At 44.4% G+C, this 22,097-nt stretch overlaps 1 pseudogene; it reads left to right on the top strand.

The window, feature by feature from the left end:
- The first annotated feature begins 20,323 nt into the window (after positions 1-20,323).
- On the top strand, positions 20,324-20,681 carry LOC148776612 (histone H2A.V pseudogene; annotated as a pseudogene).
- Positions 20,682-22,097: the final 1,416 nt, after the last annotated feature.

Below are 22,097 nucleotides of genomic sequence, written 5' to 3'. Positions count from 1 at the left end.
CCTGTGTGCCACAACTAGTAAGCCTGTGCTCTAGAGCCTGGAAGCCACAACTACTGAAGCCTGAGTGCCTAGAGCCCGTGCTCTGCAACAAGAGAAGCCATTGCACTGAGAAGCCTGCGCAGCACATCTGGAGAGCAGCCCCTGATCTCCGCAACTAGAGAAAAGCCCAAACAGCAGCAAAGGCCCAGCAGAGCCAAACATAAATAAATTAAAAAAACTGTATATTTTTAAAAAAGGATAGTGGTCTCCTAATGTCTAAATGTGACTTATTTCCCCATGGCTCCTCATGAAGGGAAGATGGAAGTCTGCCAACGTTTGCAGCTCCCCCAGCAGTGGGGCAGCTGTGTTGTGATAGTGGGGTGATCTGGAATAGCCAGGGATGCAGTTCAGAACCCACAGATGGGCATGTCCTCAGTCCATATCCAGAAAATCCCATCAGCCCACCGACCACACTCCCCTCTGAGGCAGGGCTTCCTGCTCTCAGCACATCTGAGTTGCCTACCTCAAGACATCCCTGAACACAGAACACAAGAGAAACTGGTGTTATCCTTTTCCAAGGAAGGCTTAGAAATGGCTTCACCCATTTAGCAACAAGCAGGGACCACAAGGCATGTCCTTGCTTTCAAAGACTGTACTACACAGCTGAGAGCGTGGAAAGAAACCACAGAGCAAGTTATTAAGGATCAAAAGGAACACCCCAGACAATAAGCACTTGAGCTATTGGAAGAAGACCCATCTCTGGAGACCAGGATGCTGTTGAGAAGGCTTAATGACAGATGTAGGACTGGGGCTGGACCTTGGGTAAGAAGGATTTTTCAGAGAGAAATGGAAAAGGTTTTTGTTTTTATTTTTTTTCCAGATGGAGTGGCTGGCAGGAGCGAAGATGTGAGAGCAGGAAAGTGAAGATCAGGCTTGGAGACAAAGAGGAGGATACAATTTGAAGGGCAATCAGGGTATAAGCGGAAACAGAAGCAGGAGATGTTGGGGAAACTGCCTGCCAGGCCATTGAGGGTGGTGAGGACGGCCGGGGACTGATGGATGGGAGGCTCGGGCTTGATGCTGTGGACACTGGAGAGAAGTTGCAGGATCTTGAGTCTGAGGGTTGTCTGTTCAACCTGGCAGAAGCGTGCAGAGTGGACCATGAGGTGGCAACAAGGATGTAGCCATGCAGAGGTAAGAAGGGAGTGGAGATCAGGACCCGGGTTGCTCGTGGAGGCCACAGGCACAGACCACGGGGGAGAGAGGCAGGTTCCAAGGGAAGAAGGCGTGAAGGGGTGATGTGGCTCACTGTCCTGTCGGAGCGGAGGGAGAGACAGGAGTCTGAGGTGGCTCCCACTCTCCAGCTAGAGTGACTGAATAAAAGGAGTCATTGAATCAAGAAAGGAAAGGCGGTATTGGGGGAGGGGCTGGCTTTTCAGGGGAATCAGCAGGAAATGTAGAAGCACTCTGCGGTGTGTGGAATAGGCAATGAGGAAACCGGAGTGGGAGATGGGTCTTGAGAAGGTTTCTCTGCAAATCTGGGGGTGACGCAGCAATATCAGATGCTGCCTGGGGAAGGCTCAGTGCAAATGCACACCCATCCCCACCTCCCAGACCCTTCTTGATGTCCCACCCCTAAGTCATGTCCCACCCCTCAGTCATAAGACTGCCCTGATGTCCTCATCTCACATCATCATTTAATTATTTCACTCCTAGATCATAGGTGTCATATAATAACATCGTGGCAGCCAACAGCAATTGAACAGTAAAAAGGTTAATTGCATTTATTAAAAAAAAAAAAACTCTGCCAAAGGAAGGTACTCAAACCATTGGGCAGACCAGTTGAAAGCTACTGTCGTGACTAAATTGAATTTCAAGTGAATTTTACATCCATAGTTCATTTTGCTAATTTGATTCTCTACATCCTGTAATTTGTTGACAGTGATTGATTATTTAAGTGAATAATATCTGTGTATGGGAATCATTTAGTAATAGAAAATGCCGTACATGATCATAACATTAATGAGTATTGTTTACTTGAATTTTCATCACCTACTTAGTCCGTTGAAGGTATTGGGAAATCAGAGCCACCCCACAAATTCAGGGGACCAGCATGACTGGTCCCAAGGGCACTGGGGTGATTTTCACAAGGACAAGTTGGGTTCCTGTATCTTTAAGACATCAGACCACAGCTTCACATCATTCGTGGGCCATCTAGCACTACTTTTTTTCTCAGCAAAAAAAAAAAAAAAAATCAGAAACACATGTTTCTGGGTTTGGAATCTCTGCATGTCTTTTGGATGGACTACTGGCTATGCTGGTGATGAGAGAAACATGACTTGTGTGTGGGGAGCACAGAGGAAAGGTGAAGAGAAGTTACCTGAATAGAGCTATGACTAAACATAGACACACAGACACACACAGACACACACACACACAGACACACACACACACACCCAGGACCTGAAATTCTCAAATCTCAGTGTGCATCAGAATCACCTGGATGCTAATTTAAAGTGTTGATTCCAAGACTTTACTCTTGAGGACACATAGGAAGGTGTCCTAAAATCGGCATGTGAAATAAGCACCTGCATGTGTGTTCAGTTGTGTCTGATTCTTTGAGACTCCATCGACTGTAACCTGCCAGGCTCCCCTGTCCATGGGATTCTCCAGGCAAGAATAGGGGAGTGGGTTGCCATTTCCTTCTCCAGGGGATCTTCCCATGGAGGGATCTTCCCAGGGATTGAACTGGCATCTCCTGCGTCAGCAGGTGGATTCTTTTACCACTGAGCCACCTAGGAAGCCCCGAGAAAAGCACCTTGAGTGATGCTAATCCGGGTGGCTCTTAATGACACTTTGAGAAACACTTTGCATCCCTAAACATTCATTGTGACCTGCCTGACACTCTATTCCCAACTTTTTCTGATCCATTCTACTCCTTGCTTCTCCTCTTCACCCTCAAAACAACTGCATGAAATAAGCCCTGGTCTTATCTCTGCGCTCTGATCGAGGAAACCGAGGCACAGAGAGGTTACACATTCAGCGATTACAAGTCCAGATCCTGGTAACAAACCTGCAAAAGAATCTTGCGTTTGATTCTGTGTCACCTTGGGCAAGTAAATTACTTCACCAGTCTGACTTCAGTTTCTTCATTGGTAAATGGGCTGTCGGTCCCTCCCCAGTAGAGGATTAAGTGGGATTAGGTAGTGTATATAATACCTAGTGCCCAGTAAACATCCAATGAACTGCAGCTGTTACTCTTAGCTGGCTCTGAACATGAACCCCACCCAGAATCAGAGCAAGAGAAGCAGGGAGCATGGACAACAAGATGGCCAGCCCAGAATTTTGAATGATATGAATGTATGACATATTGAGAAAATTAATAATAATTAGAAAAAGTGTACTAATAGCTATTTATTTATTCATTCACAAAACAAATGTTTGCTGAATCCCTGCTTTATGCCAGGCCCTCTTATAAGTGCTAAGGACTCAATAATGAACATACAGGCAAATTAAGAAGAATGAAATAATGCCATTTTCAGCAACGTGGATGGACCTAGAGACTGTCATACTGACTGAAGTAAGTCAGACAGAAGGAGAAATATTGTATGACATCGGTTATATGTGGAATATAAAAAGAAATGATACAAATAAACTTACTTACAAAACAGAAAGAAACTCACAGACTTGGAGACTGAATTTATGGTTGCTGGGGTCAGGGCAGGGAGGGATTGTTAGGGAGTTTGGGATGGACATGTACACATTGCTTTACTTAAAATGGATAACCAACAAGGTCCTACTGTATAGCACAAGGAACTCTGCTCAATGTTATGGAGTGGCCTGGATGGGAGGAGAGTTTGGGGGAGAATGGACACATGTACATGTATGGCTGAGACCCTTTGCTGTTCACCTGAAGCTATCACAACATTGTTTGTTATCAGATATTATTGTTTAGTCACTAAGTCATGTCCAACTCTTTTGCGACCCCATGGACTGTAGCCCACCAGGCTCCTCTGTCCATGGCGTTTCCCAGGCAAGAAAACTGGAGTGGGTTGCTATTTCCTTTCCAGGGCATCTTCCCAACCCAGGAATCAAATCTGCGTCTCCTCCACTGGCAAGCAGATTCTTTACCACTGAGCCACCAGGAAATTTGCTATACCCCAATGCAAAACAAAGGTTAGGAAAAAAGAAAGAAACATGCAGACAAGAATCCCTGTCCTTGAGTGCTTACATTCTAGTGAGAGAGAAACAATAAATGTAATAAGTGAAGGAAGGATAGGGCATGCTAGAAAGTAACAGACACTATGAGAGGATTCAAGCAGAGGAAGCAAAGCAGGAATGCAGAGGGCTTCATTTTTAAAACAGTGGCCATGGGAGGCCTCTCTGGTGTGGAGATGACCTGCAGTGGCTTGAAGCAGGGCTGGGGTTTCTAGCCAGAGATGGAGGTCGAGTTGCGGCAATGAGCGCTCCAAATCCTAGCCACTGGACCAGTGGTCAGTGACAAGGCCCTGGCTTTTTTGGCTTTGCAGAAAAGAATTCCCACAAACACAGAAAGTAGTCAAACAAGGAAAGTGTCATTAGGAGGAAAAGCAGTACAGTATATGTGGATAGACACACAGGTGGACTCAGAGTTGTGCCCTCGTGGCAATTTAAATCATTTATAATGGGGCATTTCTTCCCGGTTTCCTTTGATTTTGATTTTCCCAGTTCAGAGTCCATATTTGGTTCATCTCAGGATCCTCCCATGTGTATGCACACATCTCTTAGCCAAGATGGAGTCTACTGAAGAGGCCAATGGGTAGTTAGCTTCACATAGCATCTCCCCGCTTTGGACCTCCAAGGAGTCTGTGCCTGTGTAGACGAGAAGGTCTCTTGAATAAGAGAAAGAGAAATGTGTGGCCTCTTATCTCCTATCTGGGGAGGGCCCAGCCTCCTTCCTCTGCTGCTACTAAGTCACTTCAGTCGTGTCCGACTCTGTGTGACCCCATAGACGGAAGCCCACCAGGCTCCCCCGTCCCTGGGATTCTCCAGGCAAGAACACTGGAGTGGGTTGCCATTTCCTTCTCCAATGTGTGAAAGTGAAAAGTGAAAGTGAAGTCGCTCAGTCGTGTCCGACCCTTAGCGACCCCACGGACTGCAGCCTACCAGGCTCCTCCGTCCATGGGATTTTCTAGGCAAGAGTACTGGAGTGGCTTGCCATTGCCTTCTCCGCTCCTTCCTCTATTGTCCTGCTATTTTTGTCTTGGAGTATCAGTCCACAGAGAACAAACTCCAGCTGTTTGCTCCGAGGGGCCAATCAATCTCCTATCTCAGTGAAGTTGCAACAGACTTCTGGGAGGCCCAGTAGTGAGCAGCAGACATCGAGGAAAGAGCTTTTCAGGCAGAGGGAACAGACAGGGCAAGACTTTAAGCGAGAAGGTACTTGCATATTCAGGGAACAGAGAGGAGGCCTGTGTGGCTTCAGTGGATAGACAAGACAGAGAGAAGCAGGAGAGAGAGTCAGAGAGAGTAAGGGCAGGGAAGTGGAAGATTAAATAGAGCCTTTAAGGTCATGGTTAAAAAAAGGGGGGCCTTTTATTTTTAGTTACATTGGAACCACTGGCAGTTTTGAGTAGCGTGAACTGACATATCTTAAAGGATTGCTCTAGTTTGTGTATTGAGAAAGGTCCATAGGGAGGTAAGAATGGAAATGGGAAGGTGAATGAGGAAGCTATTACAATCATCCAGGTGAGAGATTACGGTGACTGCATTTGTGTCCTAGGGCTGTCGTAACAAATTACCACAAGCTAGGTGACTTAACGGAGAAGGCAATGCAAGCCACTCCAGTACTCTTGCCTAGAAAATCCCATGGATGGAGGAGCCTGGTAGGCTGCAGTCCGTGGGGTCGCTAAGGGTCGGACACGACTGAGCGACTTCACTTTCACTTTTCACTTTCACACATTGGAGAAGGAAATGGCAACACACTCCAGTGTTCTTGCCTGGAGAATCCCAGGGACGGGGGAGCCTGGTGGGCTTCCGTCTATGGGGTTGCAGAGTCGGACACGACTGAAGTGACTTAGCAGCAGCAGGTGACTTAAAACAATAAAAATGTGTTATCTCACAGTTCTGGAGGCTAGAAGTCCCCAGTCAAGGTGTCAACAGGACTGTGCTCTCTACAAAGCCTGCTGAAGAGAACCCTTCCTTGCCTTCTTCCGCTTCCAGTGGCTCCAGGTATCCCTTGGTTATGGATTACAAAACTCTGATGTCTGTCTCCATCTTCTCACGGATTTCTCCGTGTGTCCATGTGTCTCTGACCCCCTCTGCCCTTCTCTAATAAGGACACTCGTCATTGGATTTAGAGCCTACCCCAAATCCAAGACAATCTCATCTTAAGATTCTTAATTACACCTACAAGGAAACCCTCTTCCCAAACAAGGACACATTCACTGGTTCCAAAGGTTAGGATTTGGACATGTCATTTGGGGGCCCATAATTCAGTCTACGACAGTAGCTTAGAACCAAGAACGATAGCAGTGAAGGTCCTGGGAAAATTATTGATAAATTTTGAAGACAGAGCCAACAGGATTTGAGGAGTAAGAGAATGAGGAGTCAAGAATGAGTCCACGGTTTTTGGCTGAGCAAATGCAATGATGGAGTTGCCACTGATGGAGACTGACAAGGCTGCAGGTGGATCGGATTCAGAGGCAACTGTGGACCAGAAGTTCAGTTTGAAGATCTTAAGCTTGAGATGATTGTTAGGCATCCAAATGGAGATGCCAGATTGACAAATGGAAATAAATACTAGAATTAAGAGGAGAGTTCTAGGCTAGAGGCACAAGTTTTTGAGTCAAAAGCAAATAGATGATATTTAAAGTCGTAAAGTTGGATGCAGAGAAGGCAATGGCAAGCCACTCCAGTACTCTTGCCTAGAAAATCCCATGGACAGAGGAGCCTGGTAGGCCGCAGTCCATGGGGTCGCTATGAGTCTGACATGACTGAGCAACTTCACTTTCACACATTGGAGAAGGAAATGGCAACCCACTCCAGTGTTCTTGCCTGGAGAATTCCAGGGACGGGGGAGCCTGGTGGGCTGCCGTCTATGGGGTCACACAGAGTCGGACACGACCGAAGTGACTTAGCAGCAGCAAAGTTGGATGAGACTGTCTCAGTGGTGAGCGCCTCGGGAGGATAGAAAGAATCTGTGCCCAGGGCCTATGCTGGGCTGTAAGCAGAGGTACATTTCATGGTTCCTGCTCCCAAGTAACCCACAGTCCAAGGTGGGAGACAGATGGAACAAAGATCAATGCTCAACTGCTGGCCACTCTTCTCAAACCAGCAGCCAGGTCACCATGGGAATGACCAGTTTTCTTTGACACATCCTCCAAGTGGCCAGTGGTCAGGGCTTCTGTTTTTATACACGCTCCAAAAAGGACCTGGGCCATAGCACCTCCATAAGATGCTATTTCTCACTACAGAGGATGGTTCCTATTTAAAGATTTTTTTCTAAACAATCAGTTGGATGCATCAACTCAGATCAAAATAACTCTGCCTAATGGAATGGCATTGCCAACCTGTATCCCTGTCTGCAGCTTTCAACCCTCATTCCTATTTGTTTAAAAATGAGAAGCAACAAATATAGTGGCAGCTTGTCATGAAATATTTTCTCCCTAAATCCAATATACCATGTGTGATTCAAATCTAATTATACTCTTTAAAAATTAAAATGAGTCCTTCTGTTTCTAGTATGGCCATTTGTTCTTATCAAGTTTGACTTCACAATGAAATTATAAGGTCTGCTGAGAACTTTTACCCATTCTGGAAAACAGTGTGTTTCTGCAGAGGGTTGATAGGGCCAGGTCCTGGCATAGGCAGGAGTGGTCATTACAAGCAAACCCAAGGGCAAGGGTGTCATATTTTGCTGACTGTCAGTTTAGTTATGTTGTATGGCCACAGAATGTAAGTCCTTGAAGTTATGCTTAGGATGTAAAGGGAGGCAATGTTTTGCCTACAGTACTGGAGTTTCAACTGGTACAACTAATTCATACATTGATTCAGTTCAGTTCAGTTGCTCAGTTGTGTGTGACTCTTTGTGACCCTATGGACTGCAGCACTCCTTGCTTCCCTGTCCATCACCAACTCCCAGAGCTACTCAAACTCATGTCCATTGAGTTGGTGATGCCATCTAACCATCTCATCCTCTGTCGTCCCCTTCTCCTAACCTCCCTTAATCATTCCCAGCATTAGAATATTTTCAAATGAGTCAGTTCTTCGCATCAGGTGACCAAAGTATTAGAGTTTCAGCTTCAGCATCAGTCCTGCCAATGAATAATCAGGACTGATTTCCTTTAGGATAGACTGGTTGGATCTCCTTGCAGTTCAAGGGACTCTCAACAGTCTTCTCCAACACCATAGTTCAAAAGCATCAATTATTTGTGGCGCTCAGCTTTCTTTATAGTCCAACTTTCACATCCATACATGACTACTGGAAAAACCAAAGCTTTGACTAGATCGACCTTTGTCACAAAGTAATGTCTCTGCTTTTTAATATGCTGTCTAGGTTGGTCATAACTTTTCTTCTAAGAAGCAAGCATCTTTTAATTTCATGGCTGAAGTCACCATCTACAGTGATTTTAGAGCTCCCCAAAATAAAGTCTGTCACTGTTTCCATTGTTTCCCCATCTATTTGCCATGAAGTGATGGAACCAGATGCCATGATCTTAGTTTTCTGAATGTTGAGTTCTAAGCCAGCTTTTTCACTCTCCTCTTTCACTTTCATCAAGAGGCTCTTTAGTTCTTCTTCACTTTCTGCCATAAGGGTGGTGTCATCTGCATATCTGAGGTTATTGATATTTCTCCCAGCAATCTTGATTCCAGCTTGTGCTTCATTCAGCCCAGCGTTTCGCATGATGTACTCTGCATCTAAGTTAAATAAGCAGGGTGACAATATACAGCCTAGATGTACTCCTTTTCCTATTTGGAACCAGTCTGTTCCATGTCCAGTTCTAACTGTTGCTTCTTGACCTGCATACAGATTTCTCAGGAGGCAGGTCAGGTGGTCTGGTATTCCCATCTCTTGAAGAACTTTCCACAGTTGGTTGTGATCCACACAAAGACTTTGGCATAGTCAACAAATCAAAAGTAGAAGTTTTTCTGGAACTCTCTCGCTTATTTCAATAATCCAACAATGATTAAGGCGTGCATATTCTCCAACCTCTGGAGAAGGAAATGGCAATCCACTCCAGTATTCTTGCCTGGAAATTCCCATGGATGGAGGAGCCTGGCAGGTTACAGTCCATGGGGTCGCAAAGAGTCGGTCACGACTTCACTTTCATTTTCATTCTCCAACCTAGTCATTCCTCATAAGGGAGCAAAGCCTACAAATAAATGTACAAACACATCACAAGGATATTACCTGCAGCACTCTTAGCATAAAGAGCATAAAATGGTAAGCAACCTAAAAGTCCATCAACAAACACATTTTTTTATACCATCCATAAAACGGAATACTATGTATCTTATGAAAGACTGGATGTTTAAGTTTACTAGAACTGCTGTAACAAACGCCACAGGCCAGGTGGCCTAAATTACAGAAATTTATTTTCTCAAAATTCTGGAGACTAGAAGTCCAAGGTGTCAGCAGATTGCTTTCTTCTGGAGCGTCTCTCTTTGGCTTGCGGGGGGCTGCCACATGGCTCTCTGTGCACACGCCCGATCCTCTGTGTCTCAATCTCTTCTTAAAAGGACACTGGTCATATTGGATCAGGGCTCACAGTAATGACCCATTTCAACTTAACTGCATTTTTAAAAAGGCCTTATCTCCAAATACAGTCACATTTTAAGGGACTGGGGGCTAAGGCTTCAATATTTGAATTTCGGGAGACACGATTAAGTTTGTAACACTGGACAAGCCCATATACTCTGACTTGGAAAAACGGCTATGAAATTCTGCTTGAAAGAGAAAGAAGTTGCAGAAGAGTACGTCCAGGATGATCCTAATGTTGCTATAAAAATAATGCATGTTTGTGTGTGTCTAGAAAAATGTCAGCAAGGGCACACACCCCAAATAGTTAACAGTGGCTTTCTCAGGAGAGGTAGAATTGGAGGGCAGAAAACTCCAACTTTTTACTTTATAAATGCCTGTATTGCTAGTTTGATTTTATTTTTATTTTTATTTTTTTTTTGCCACAACCAAACAATAAGTCTGTAATTCAGTTTTTTCAAACCCGGCAAGAGAAAAAGAAGGCTACTTTTGCTCACTGGGAAGGTCCAAAGGCAGTGTCTGCCTCAGTATTTTTGTCATCAGCACCATATCAAGTGCCTACTGTGTGCCTAGGGTTTTACTTTATATCTCATTCGATCCCCCACCATAATGCCATGAGCCACATACTAGTGCTCACTCTTCATAGAGAACTTGTGCTCAGGGAAAGTAAACAACTGGTCCAAAGTTATGCACCAAGTAATTGACAGAGGCAGGAATCAGGTCTGTGTCTTCCAGGGGCGGTGCCCTGGGCCATGCGAACTGTTTAAACCAATTCTTTCCCTTTGTCAGAAAACCAACTTGGGGTGCCTGCTGCTGACCATGGTGGTGGTAGGGGATTAGCGACATTCCCTTAGGGAAGGGGGTGCCCCCTGTTCGGCTACTGGGGCTAGATCAGGAGGTAGCCAGCATGAGCTCTTCAATTGCTGCTCCTTCAAGCTAACATTCATAAGTGCCCACGGTACGTCTGGCTCTGTTATAAATGTTTAACATCTATTAATAGATCCCTCAAAACCACCCCATTTGATAGATGAGAACAGTGAGCTATTTCACAAAAAGAGAAGGCATCTGAGTGAGCATGTGCTGCTGGCTTTGTGCAGGTGGGTGAACAGCTCAGCACCCGGCCTGCGATTACTCACAATAATGAGGGGGCAGGAAGAGCATGAATAATACAAATTCCCTGATAATCAAATAAGGTTAGCTGAAAAATGGGGGCCAGATGGCAGTGGGAGTGAGTGGACTCACCATTAAGTGAGCTCATAGATGCTACAGTGCCAAGGACAGTGCCTGGCACAGTGTGCAACCCCCTGGTCAAGCAAGACCCCAGTCTCAGGCACAGGCAAAGGGCAGGGTGCCCAACATGGGTGCTGGGCATGGGCCACGCTGACCCTCCAGCTGTCGGGTGTGGTTGTACATCAGAGCTGAGGCCGAGATCCACACCCAAATACACAGTTCAGTAGTTCAATCAGGAACCAATCTGGGAATTCCAGACCACAGCTGGGAGTTCAGACTTCATGATATGGAGTGAAACCTGGGGGTTCTTCCTGGACACAGGAGCAGAGCTGCAGATAGGGTCTCTAGAATGGGTGGGAAGTGAGGATAAAGGAGCTGGCAGGCTTGAGCTCAGAGCAGGTGCTTAACACAGGCTAGTTTCCTTCCATTCTGAAGCTAAAGAGTATTATTAGTGCATTGGTGACATTAGGGGCGCCTTGGAGCTCCATATTTCTAGCCAATATTTTTATCAATGACTTCAGGATGGGTCAGAGTTCATCTGGGTATCGGGAGCTGGTGATTTCCTGGAAGGAGCATTGGTCAGAGTTGCACACAAAGGCAGGGAGAAATAGACAAAACTCTCCAAGACAGAATGGGGACCAACAGGGAGGAATGCAGTCAGGCAGCAAGGTTCAAAATATCATTGTGATAGGGAAAGAGTAAAGAAACAAAATAGGTGATTAAGTAGTTAATCCCACTATGAGATTGTAAATAGAAAAAACAAGGGTGACCCTTTTAAGTGAATGATTACTCAAGAAAGCAGGCTTGCTTAGCAACAAAACTATGCAACAGAAGCACGAGACATACCCCCAAGACAATAAAGCAGTGTGGCATGAGACCCACCTACTGCCCAGTGAGCTCAGCGAGTTAATGATCCCTGGGCCATGCTCTCTGCACACATAAAAACAATGTGGACCTAGCTTGACCACATAGGGACAAGAAAACTCTCCTGCCCAACCTCAAGGAGGACCTGATGATGAAAGCATATCTGCTCAAGAAAGACAAAAAAGCTCTTCTCCCTCTCCCCACTTTTCCTTTGATTATAAAACTGTAGCCCAGTAAGTTCTTGGGGTGTGACATCCTCTCATCGGCCTGCTTGCAAGCCTCTCAAGGGTCCTATTCTAATAAATCACCTCTTATCTATTACTCTGCCTCTTGCTGAATTCTTTCTGCATTGAGACATAAAGGACTAGAGCTCTTGAGGCCCCTGAACACCCTGAAACACCAGTTTCAGTTACACAAGATGGATGAATGTGTAGGCTGGACAACTCTTTACATGAGGACTTGAAGTTACTCACTTGGTCATGAGTTCCGTGTTAACTTAAAAGATGTGACACAGCTGCTAGGAAAGGTACTGCACATTTAGCCTGCATTCCTAGAAGCATGGTATTTAGGTCAAGCGAAATGAGGATCCCACTGTCCACAGGACTGGCCGGGCTTCATCAAGGTTCTGGGGTCTAGCTGATGAACAACCACAGCAGTTGTAAACCAGCAGCCCAGGGGCTGGATCCAGCCTGCAGATACACTTTGTTTGGCTTATAGAATGCTGTAGAAAAAAGCAAAAAAGAAAAAGAAAAAACTGATCTGAAAAAATCAGAATTTTTCAAATAGAAACCCAGGCTTCCAGCAGCTTTTGAAAAAGTTCAGACGCTCTGGCACCATCCTTTATGACAACACCTGGCTGCATCTGAACACTGCTTTCTTTAGGTCATGCGTTCGCTTGGCAGTTTGCCACAGTGCTTACAATCCCTTGTTGTCCCCACATAGCGAGATGGAGGGTTAGTTGTCTTTTATTACCGAATTCGCAGAGAAAAACTTTTCAGTATCCTTGTGTCTATGAAAAGTGAGAAAATAAAAAATGAAAAGCTCATGTGACTTGCTGTACCTGGCCTGCTGCTCTGTTTACTTTCATTACTGGTCTGGTGTCTGCAGAAGTTTGAATTTGTAGTCTGAATGCAGTGTACATAGAGGAAGAAGCACCGCATATGGGAAGGTTTCACGGGGAAGAGGCACAGTAATTGTAGCCTTTTAGCTTGGAGAAGAAAAGGCTCAGAGGATGCATGATTCAGGAGTGCAGATATTGGAAGGACCATCAGAGGGCAGAGGGACTGGCTTACGTTTTACTCTGGTGGGCAGACAGATGACGCAAGTTCCAGAAAAACAGATGTCAGGTTAATACGTGGATGAGTGTTTGAGAACATAGGTTTCCAAGTAGGAATGAGGCATCTGGAGGAGTAGAGAGCTAGAAGAGGCAGAAGTTGTCAAGGGATGAGACAGAAAGAACTAAGGAGGAGGCAGTACACATTCAGGAATTCTGGTCCAGCCTTCTATTCAGTATGGCCTTGAATAAGTAGCTTGATTTGATGCCTGTAAGACAGATATTAAAATTATGCTACCTTTTAGAAACTTGGTAAGGGTAGAACTGGGCCTACCTGGTGACTCAGAGGGTAAAGAATCTGCCTGCAATGTGGGAGACCCGGGTTCAATTTCTGAGTCGGGAAGATTCCCCTGGAGAAGGGAATGGCTAGCCACTCCATTATTTTTGCCTGGAAAATTCCATGGCAGAGGAACATGATGGGCTACAGTCCATGGGGTCACAGAGTCGGACACGACTGAGTGACTTTCACTTTCAAGGGTAGAATTAAAGATAAAGTAATCAAGGAACTTCCCTGGTGGTCCAGTGATTAAGAATCTACCTTGCGATGCAGGGGACTTGGGTTCCATCCCTGGTTGGGGAACTAAGATCTCACATGTAGTGGAGCAACTAAGCCCAAGAGCCATAACTAGTCTGTGTGCCATTTTTATGTCACAAGGAAAGATCCTGCAGGATGCAACTAAGATCCAATACAGCCTAATTAATTAATTAATTTTTTAAAAATATAATCAATAAAAATTAAGTCAGTTATTTTGTATAGCACTTGGCTTGTAGTCAATATTCAATAAATGTTCAGTTCAGTTCAGTTCAGTCGCTCAGTCGTGTCCGACTCTCCGCGACCCCATGAATCACAGCACGCCAGGCCTCCCTGTCCATCACCAACTCCCGGAGTTCACTCAAACTCATGTCCATTGAGTCGGTGATGCCATCCAGCCATCTCATTCTCTGTCGTCCCCTTCTCCTCCCGCCCCCAACCTTTCCCAGCATCAGAGTCTTTTCCAGTGAGTCAACTCTTCGCATGAGGTGGCCAAAGTATTGCAGTTTCAGCTTTAGCATCAGTCCTTCCAATGAACACCCAGGATTGATCTCCTTTAGAATGGACTGGTTGGATCTCCTTGCAGTCCAAGGGACTCTCAAGAGTCTTCTCCAGCACCACAGTTCACTATTATTATTTGCAATTGGGTGAAAGTTTAGATAATTGATTTCTAAGGACACTGCCAAATCTAAGTTCTGTGATTTTCATGTCTTATTCAGCTTCATTTCCTCCCTCCCAAGAAACTGCTGAAAAGAAAGAAAATGAGTGAATTTCAATCTCATTTTCTTTTACTGCTTTCCTCCCACTCCTTCCAAGGCACTTCTAACTCATGAAATGGCCACAGGCTAGCTTTGTGAACTACAGACTTTATTTTTAGCTCCTTTTATGATCTCTTTTTTTGTGCTCCAGAATCCTGAAAGTCAGCTAACGTTGGCAGACGGTGTGTGCATTTGAAAATGTCTGCCCATTGCCATTGCCTCAAATCTAAAGTCGATTGCCCTGGGATCTCTTATCAGTGGTGAGGTTATCAGTGGACTGGATCAAATTCAAGGCCAATCACTTCATAAGAAGCTTCATAGGAAATCAAACAGCCTGGAACCAGACCATTGTGTATTGGTTTGATACAATTTCCAAGCCACTTGTTTATGACAAGTGGAATTATTTGAACCCACTTACATGGCAAAGATTTTTAAAAAGTGGTTTTTTTAGTGGTGAAGTGGTTTTGATATCAGAATGAAGTAAGGAAGCCATATCAGGATGTCATCATCTCATCTGTTGTCAGCTGATGAGGCACTTCAGTTCAGTTCAGTTCAGTTCAGTCGCTCATTCGTGTCCAACTCTCTGTGACCCCATGAATCACAGCACGCCAGGCCCTCTTGTCCATCACCAACTCCCGGAGTTCACTCAAACTCATGTCCACAGAGTTGGTGATGCCATCCAGCCATCTCATTCTCTGTTGTCCCCTTCTCCTTCCGCCCCCAATCCTTCCCAGCCTCAGAGTCTTTTTTTTTTTTTTTCCGATTTTATTTATTTATTTTTTTCAAGTTGAACAGACTAAATTTCTTTAAACAAACTTACTTATACTCCAGAGTCCTTTAAAAACTTAATAGCATTTATACATTGAAGGTATTTGATTTTCTTGTAACTAGCACTTCAACTGCAACAAGCATTTGAAGCAACAAGCATTTGACCCAACAAGTAAAACTTTCTACAGTTCATAACTTTTTATAAATAAAATAAATTAAATGTACAGTGAATAAGTTCTCTGAAATATTTCAATATTTCTGCAGGTTTAGTAACATCGTAAAATACATTTCAACTAAAATTCACAAATCTAAAAACCTGTTAGGCATTTTTAGGCGTTTTAAGATGGAAATGAAGACCAATGTTACATCGTAATATGCCAATTACAAATAGTACTTCACATAGCAAATACTACAGTTTGTCCCAAACTTTAAAAACTATTCATGAACTCAACACTGAACTATTGATGGCTATGAGAATTGTTTCCTAGCCTTTTTGAAAATTTCAACCCATTTACGTTTAAGGTAATTATTGATAAGTACGATCCCGTAGCCATTTTCTTTATTGCTTTGGGTTCAAGTTTATACACTCTTTCTGTGTATCCTGTCTATAGAAGATCCTTTAGCATTTGTTGGAGAGCTGGTTTGGTGATGCTGAATTCCCTCAGCTTTTGCTTGTCTGTAAAGCTTTTGATTTCTCCTTCATATTTGAATGAGATCCTTGCTGGGTATAGTAATCTGGGCTGTAGGGTATTTTCTTTCATCACTTTAAGTATGTCTTGCCACTCCCTTCTGGCCTGAAGAGTTTCTGTTGAAAGATCAGCTGTTATCCTTATGGGAATCCCCTTATGTGTTATTTGCTGCTTTTCCCTTGCTGCTTTTAATATTTGTTCCTTGTGTTTGATCTTTGTTAATTTGATTAATATGTGTCTTGGAGTATTTCGCCTTGGGTTTATCCTGTTGGGGACTCTCTGGGTTTCTTGGACTTGGGTGATTATTTCTTTCCCCATTTTAGGGAAGTTTTCAACTATTATCTCCTCAAGTATTCTCTCATGGTCTTTCTTTTTGTCTTCTTCTTCTGGGACTCCTATGATTCGAATGTTGGAGCGTTTAACATTGTCCCAGAGGTCTCTAATATTGTCCTCATTTCTTTTAATTCGTTTTTCTTTTTTCCTCTCTGTTTCATTTATTTCTACAATTCTATCTTCTAGTTCGCTTATCCTGTCTTCTGCCTCTGTTATTCTACTGTTTGTTCCCTCCAGAGTGTTTCTGATCTCATCTATTGCATTATTGACTCGTTTTTATTTCTTCTAAGTCCTTATTAAATCTTTCTTCCATCTTCTCAATCCTTTTCTCCAGGTTATTTATCTGTAACTCCATTTTGCTTTCAAGATTTTGAATCATTTTCACCATCAAAATTTGAAATTCTTTATCAGGTAAATTCCCTATATCTTCTTCTTTTGTTTGTGTTGGTGGGCAATTATCTTGTTCCTTTACTTGCTGGGTATTTCTCTGCCTCTTCATCTTGCTTATATTGCTTTGCTTGGGGTGGCCTTTCCCTCTTCTTGCAGTTTGTGGAGTTCTCTTTATTACGTAGTTTCTTCGCTGTGTGTGGGGTTGGACAGGTGACTTGTCCGGGTTCCCTGGTTAGGGAAGCATGTGTTGGTGTTCTGGTGGGTGGAGCTGGATTTCTTCTCTCTCCTTTATAAGACAATGGGCTGCTTTTCTGGGAGCCTGATGTCCTCTGCCAGTATTCAGAAGTTGTTTTGTGGACTTTACTCCGCGTTCAAATGTTCTTTTGATGAATTTGTGGGGGAGAAAGTGGTCTTGCCGTCTTATCCCTCTGCCATCTTGTTCCTTCCTCCCCAGCACACTGGATTCTTATATTCCACTTGGTCGTGGAGTATCTCTTCCCAGCTGCTCCAGCAAGGCGCAGCCGCTGTACCTTACCTTGGATGAGGGGTATCTCCTCAAGGCCGCTCCTCCTGCTTTGAATGTGGATCAGCTCCTCTCGGCCCTCCGGTGCCCAAGCAGCCACCGCCTCCTGAACGTGGTACAGCTCCTCTCGGCCACCGCCCTAACCCTGGGCGCGGGGTAGCTCATCTCAGCCACGATTCTGCACGTGGTCGGTTGCGCCGGAGCCGGGGGTCTCCCGCGTCTGCGCCGCCGGAGCCGGGCGTCTCCCTCAGAGTCTTTTCCAGTGAGTCAACTCGTCGCATTAGGTGGCCAAAGTATTGGAGTTTCAGCTTCAGCATCAGTCCTTTCAATGAACACCCAGGATTGATCTCCTTTAGAATGGACTGGTTGGATCTCCTTGCAGTCCGAGGGACTCTCAAGAGTCTTCTCCAGCACCACAGTTCAAAAGCATCAATTCTTTGGCGATCAGCTTTCTTCACAGTCCAACTCTCACATCCATACATGACCACTGGAAAAACCATAGCCTTGACTAGATGGACCTTTGTTGGCAAAGTAATGTCTTTGCTTTTTAATATACTATCTAGGTTGGTCATAACTTTCCTTCCAATGAGTAAGCGTCTTTTAATTTCATGGCTGCAATCAGCATCCGCAGTGATTTTGGAGCCCAAAAAAATAAAGTCTGGCACTTAGTCGCTGCTGAAGGCCCTGCTGGGAGCCTATCAGTAAGAACAAGTGGAGAAGCAGCTATGGCAAGGGGATATTTAGAATATAAATAGCAGGCGTTGTAGTGAAGAGTTTAGGTCTGGGTAAAGCCACCCTTTGCTGATCTAGCTCTCCAGAGATTTTGAGACACTTGCTCCTGCATGCCCAGGCTACTCTTGTTTGGCAGAGGTGTTAAGCTGAGTGACAGTCTCAGGAAGAGAAGAGACTGCCTCAGGGAGGTACTCCTTGTACGCAGTGGTGCAAGCCCTGCCACAGTCCCTGGAGTGATAACCCCCGAGCAGCCTGGCCTGCCCAGCAGCACCGTCGCCTTTGTTTCCTAGTAACCTGCTCGAGCAGCAAAGGACTTTTATTTTTGCACTGGTAGCTAGAAGTCAGCTCTCAGTTGACAAAGCCGGCTCTCCTTAGAAACCACAGCTCATAGAAAGGTACACCTCAAACTGTATTTGGACTTTATTTCTGTCATCTCCCCTTGCCTGGAACAACAGAGTGATTAATCTATCATTTTTTGGAATGTGTTATTTCTTTGTTGGCTTATTAAGAGACATGATCCTGGATGCTATTGGCTTGTGAAATTATTACAATTCCCACAATGAACCTGTGCTAAATAAACTGCTGGCAAAGACAAACCAGTCTCTAAGCTTCATTTGCCACTCCCCAAACAAAACACAGACAAATACAAAATGCTGAGCCCTTAAATTGAGACAGAGACCTCATCCTTGGAGCATGGGACAGATGTGATGTAGAGGCTTGGTGTACAGGCTGCTGGGCTAGTTTAATGAGAAGGAGGAAATCATGAAATGTGTTTGAAACACATTTGTTTTTCTAGCAGTGGGGACACTGTGAAATATATATCCATCCCTCTTTCCTCCTTACTAGTCAAAACCCCATTTTTATGGAGGATGTCAATGTGCCACATCAGTTGAAGTTCCTTAGTCTCTGCAGCTGATTTTGACCAATGATTAAAAGTTTATTTCTCCTGCCACAAGCATGATAAATCTCTTACTTGTTTAGGTCACTGTTTATCAGATGTTCTGTTACTTCCAGCCAAACAGAATCTCTATAATTTGCAGATCCTCAACTAGGTGTCCAACAATTCAAGTGTGATTCACTTGGTGTCAAACCCCACTCGTTAAGGGCATAGCTCCACATGACTGCACCACCTGATACGCCAGTCATGAGTCCTGGGCCACCTATCCTCTTGACCAACCAGCTATAAATCAGGGGTTCTCATGACCCCCTCCTCAGGTTTGATGACTTGCTATAACAGCTCACAGAACTCAGGATTTTCTGGTTTATTATAAAAGAACTCTGGAACAGCCAAATGGAAGAGATGCACAGGGTTAGGGATGGGTGTATGTGTAGACACAACTGACTAAACCATCGGCCACTGGTGATGAAACTCAGTCTCCAGCCCCTCTTCCTTCCTTGGAGGTTGGATGGGTTAAGGTTCCACATTCCAACCTTCTAAACATGCCTCAGTCTTTCTGGTGACCAGTCCCCATCCTGAAGCTATGTTGAGATCCCAGTCACCAGTCATCTCATTAGTATACAAAAGACATTATCATTCAGGAGATTCCAAGGGTATTAGGAGTTCTGTGCTAGGAACCAGAGACAAAGACCAAATATTTACTTTTTATGCTACTGCAGAATCAAATCTGATTCATAGGCCAACTGCTCACTAATGTCTCCATTAATTTTTATGAATAATAAAGTACAGATGGTTCCTGACTTGTGATGGTGAGACTTTACCAAGGTGGGAGAGTGATATGCACTCAGTACAAGCCTAATAAGAATTTTGAATTCTGTTCATTTTCAAGGCTTGTGATATACAGTAGGGATACTCTCTGGTGAAGCTGGGCAGTGGCAGTAAGCCACAGCTCCTAGTCAGTCCTGAGACCCCAAGGCTAGACAACCAATACACTGACAATCATTCTATACCCTCACGACCATTATGTTTCTCACTTTCAGTACAGTATTCAACACATTACATGAGATATTTAACATTCTTGATAAAATAGGCTTTGGTTTAGATGATTTTGCCCAATTATCAGCTAATATAAGTGTTCCGAGCAATTTAAAGGTAGGCCAGGTTAAGCTATGATGTTTGTAGGTTAGATATATTTAAAACACATTTCAACTTAAAAGACATTTTCAACTTATGATATTCTAGATCTGTGATGGGTTTGTCAGGATGCACAATCCATCATAAGTCACAGAAGATCTTCACTCTAAAACTTAGTGGCTTGGAACAACCACTTATTTCTCACAACTCTGATTTGATGGTAAGCTAGAGAGTCTTCTGTTGGTCTCTCTTGAGGTCTTATGTAGTTGTAGTCAGACTGTCCAAGATGGTTTCATTCACCTGCCTGGCACCTAGGCAGGGATGGCTGAAAAGTGGGGACCTGGGCTTTCCATATGGCAGCTGGATCCTAAGAATAAGCATTCCAGTGCATGAGGACTTATCAAGACTTTGCTGGGGGGCGGCGCGAGGCGGGCCCCGGTTATTGTCCGGGCTCGGGCGGCCGCGGCGGCAACGGCGGTCGGTGCTGCGCTAGCGGCGGCGGCAGCTCGGCGGGACCGAGGACACGAGCGGCCGAGACCATGGCTGGAGGCAAAGCTGGAAAGGACAGTGGGAAGGCCAAGGCCAAGGCAGTGTCTCACTCACAGAGAGCTGGGCTACAGTTTCCTGTGGGCCGCATCCATAGACATTTGAAGACTCGTACCACGAGCCATGGAAGGGTCGGTGCCACTGCTGCAGTGTATAGTGCTGCGATTCTGGAGTACCTCACCGCTGAGTTTACAGATAATACAAGAACTAGAAGAACAAGCAAGTAACACAAAGTGGAGACATTGGCAGCAGCTCCAAGATAAGGGATATTCCACAGAGTCAATGTGCTGGACTTAAGGAGTTGACATCATTAAAAGAAAGAGATCAAAGAAAAAAAAAAAAAGACTTTGCTGGGATCAGGCTTTCTAATGACCCGTTGGCCAAGCCCAGAGTCACTGTGGGAGGAAACTCTACAAGGACCACCGAATAAACACTCTGCCACATCAGGGATGTTGTAGAAGCGATATATCCTTTATGTGCAGGATAGGCCTACATAACCCTCAGGGCACTTCTAATAGTAGATTCCTTCTCCTTTACAACGTTTTCCTTTGTTTTCACCTTCCTACCCCTTCTTACTCTTTTCCTTTTTCTCCCCTTATAGCTAATCCTCATCCTAGAAAAGCAAAACACATGCCAACTACCTGCAGACGCCGACCAATGAATTAGGGCCTAGGAAGTAGGAACTGAACTCTTTAAACCTGTGTTATAAATTAATAGCTCACAAGCACGTTTTGACTGGGGCTCAGTATTTATTTTTTAATTTTTAAAAAGTTTTTTATGTGAATCATTTTTAAAGTCTTTACTGAATTTGTTACAATGTTGTTTGTGTTTTATGTTTTGGTTTTTGGCCACAAGGCATGTGGGATACAGCTGACAACAGCTACATTGAAAGGTGAAGTTCTAACTACTGGACCACTAGAGAAGTCCCGGAGCTCAGTTTTTAAAAGTTGGCAAATTCCATATTAGAATTCAGATTCCCAGCGTCTCTAGAAAATTCAAAACAGCAAACCATTCCTGGGCCTACATTCTTCCCTGGCAACAACAGGCAAAAGCAGAATTGAGGCTCCCCTTCTAGAAGGGCTAGGCCTTTGCCGACTGCCACGTTCCCTCTCCCCATGTTGTTATTTAGATTGGAATCACAGGTTCTAATCTGAATTGTCTACCTCATTCATTTCTGTTATCTGTCTGGTCTCTGAAGGTTTTTGCATTGCAACCGCTGCTGGAAACCTCCTCTGACTCTTCCCTTTTTTACCATTACCATCCCCTCCCGTTTACCGCCCCTCTCTAAAATGTGCCCACTATTTTCCACTCATTCACCACCATTCCATTTTTGCACCCTCTCTAAAGTCTTTTCCAGCTTGAAATCAGCTCATCAAATAATTCCTCGCCTTTCATTTAAGCAGGGCCCAAAATCTCACCTCCTTTTAAAAGTCTTGCTTGACTTAATAATGATAAAAGAGTGTGGGTCCATCTGGATTCAGCATGTTTAAATCCAAGAGCCCTGGATTCAACTCCTCCTTCATAATGCCTCAGGCGAAAGCTTGATTACAAATATCTCTGTTTCTGGTTACAGGTTGGTGTCTAAGACACAAGCATAGAGTCATCACGTGAAGCAACAGTCTATAATGTGAGGATCAAGAAACACAACT

The sequence above is a fragment of the Moschus berezovskii genome, chromosome 9 (assembly GCF_049115385.1).
Source record: "Moschus berezovskii isolate FMDL1 chromosome 9, NW_MosBer_1.0, whole genome shotgun sequence".
In the NCBI taxonomy this organism is placed as follows: Eukaryota; Metazoa; Chordata; class Mammalia; order Artiodactyla; family Moschidae; genus Moschus; species Moschus berezovskii.
The sequence above is the reverse complement of the archived record's forward strand: the minus strand, read 5'-3'. Positions and strand labels throughout refer to the sequence as shown.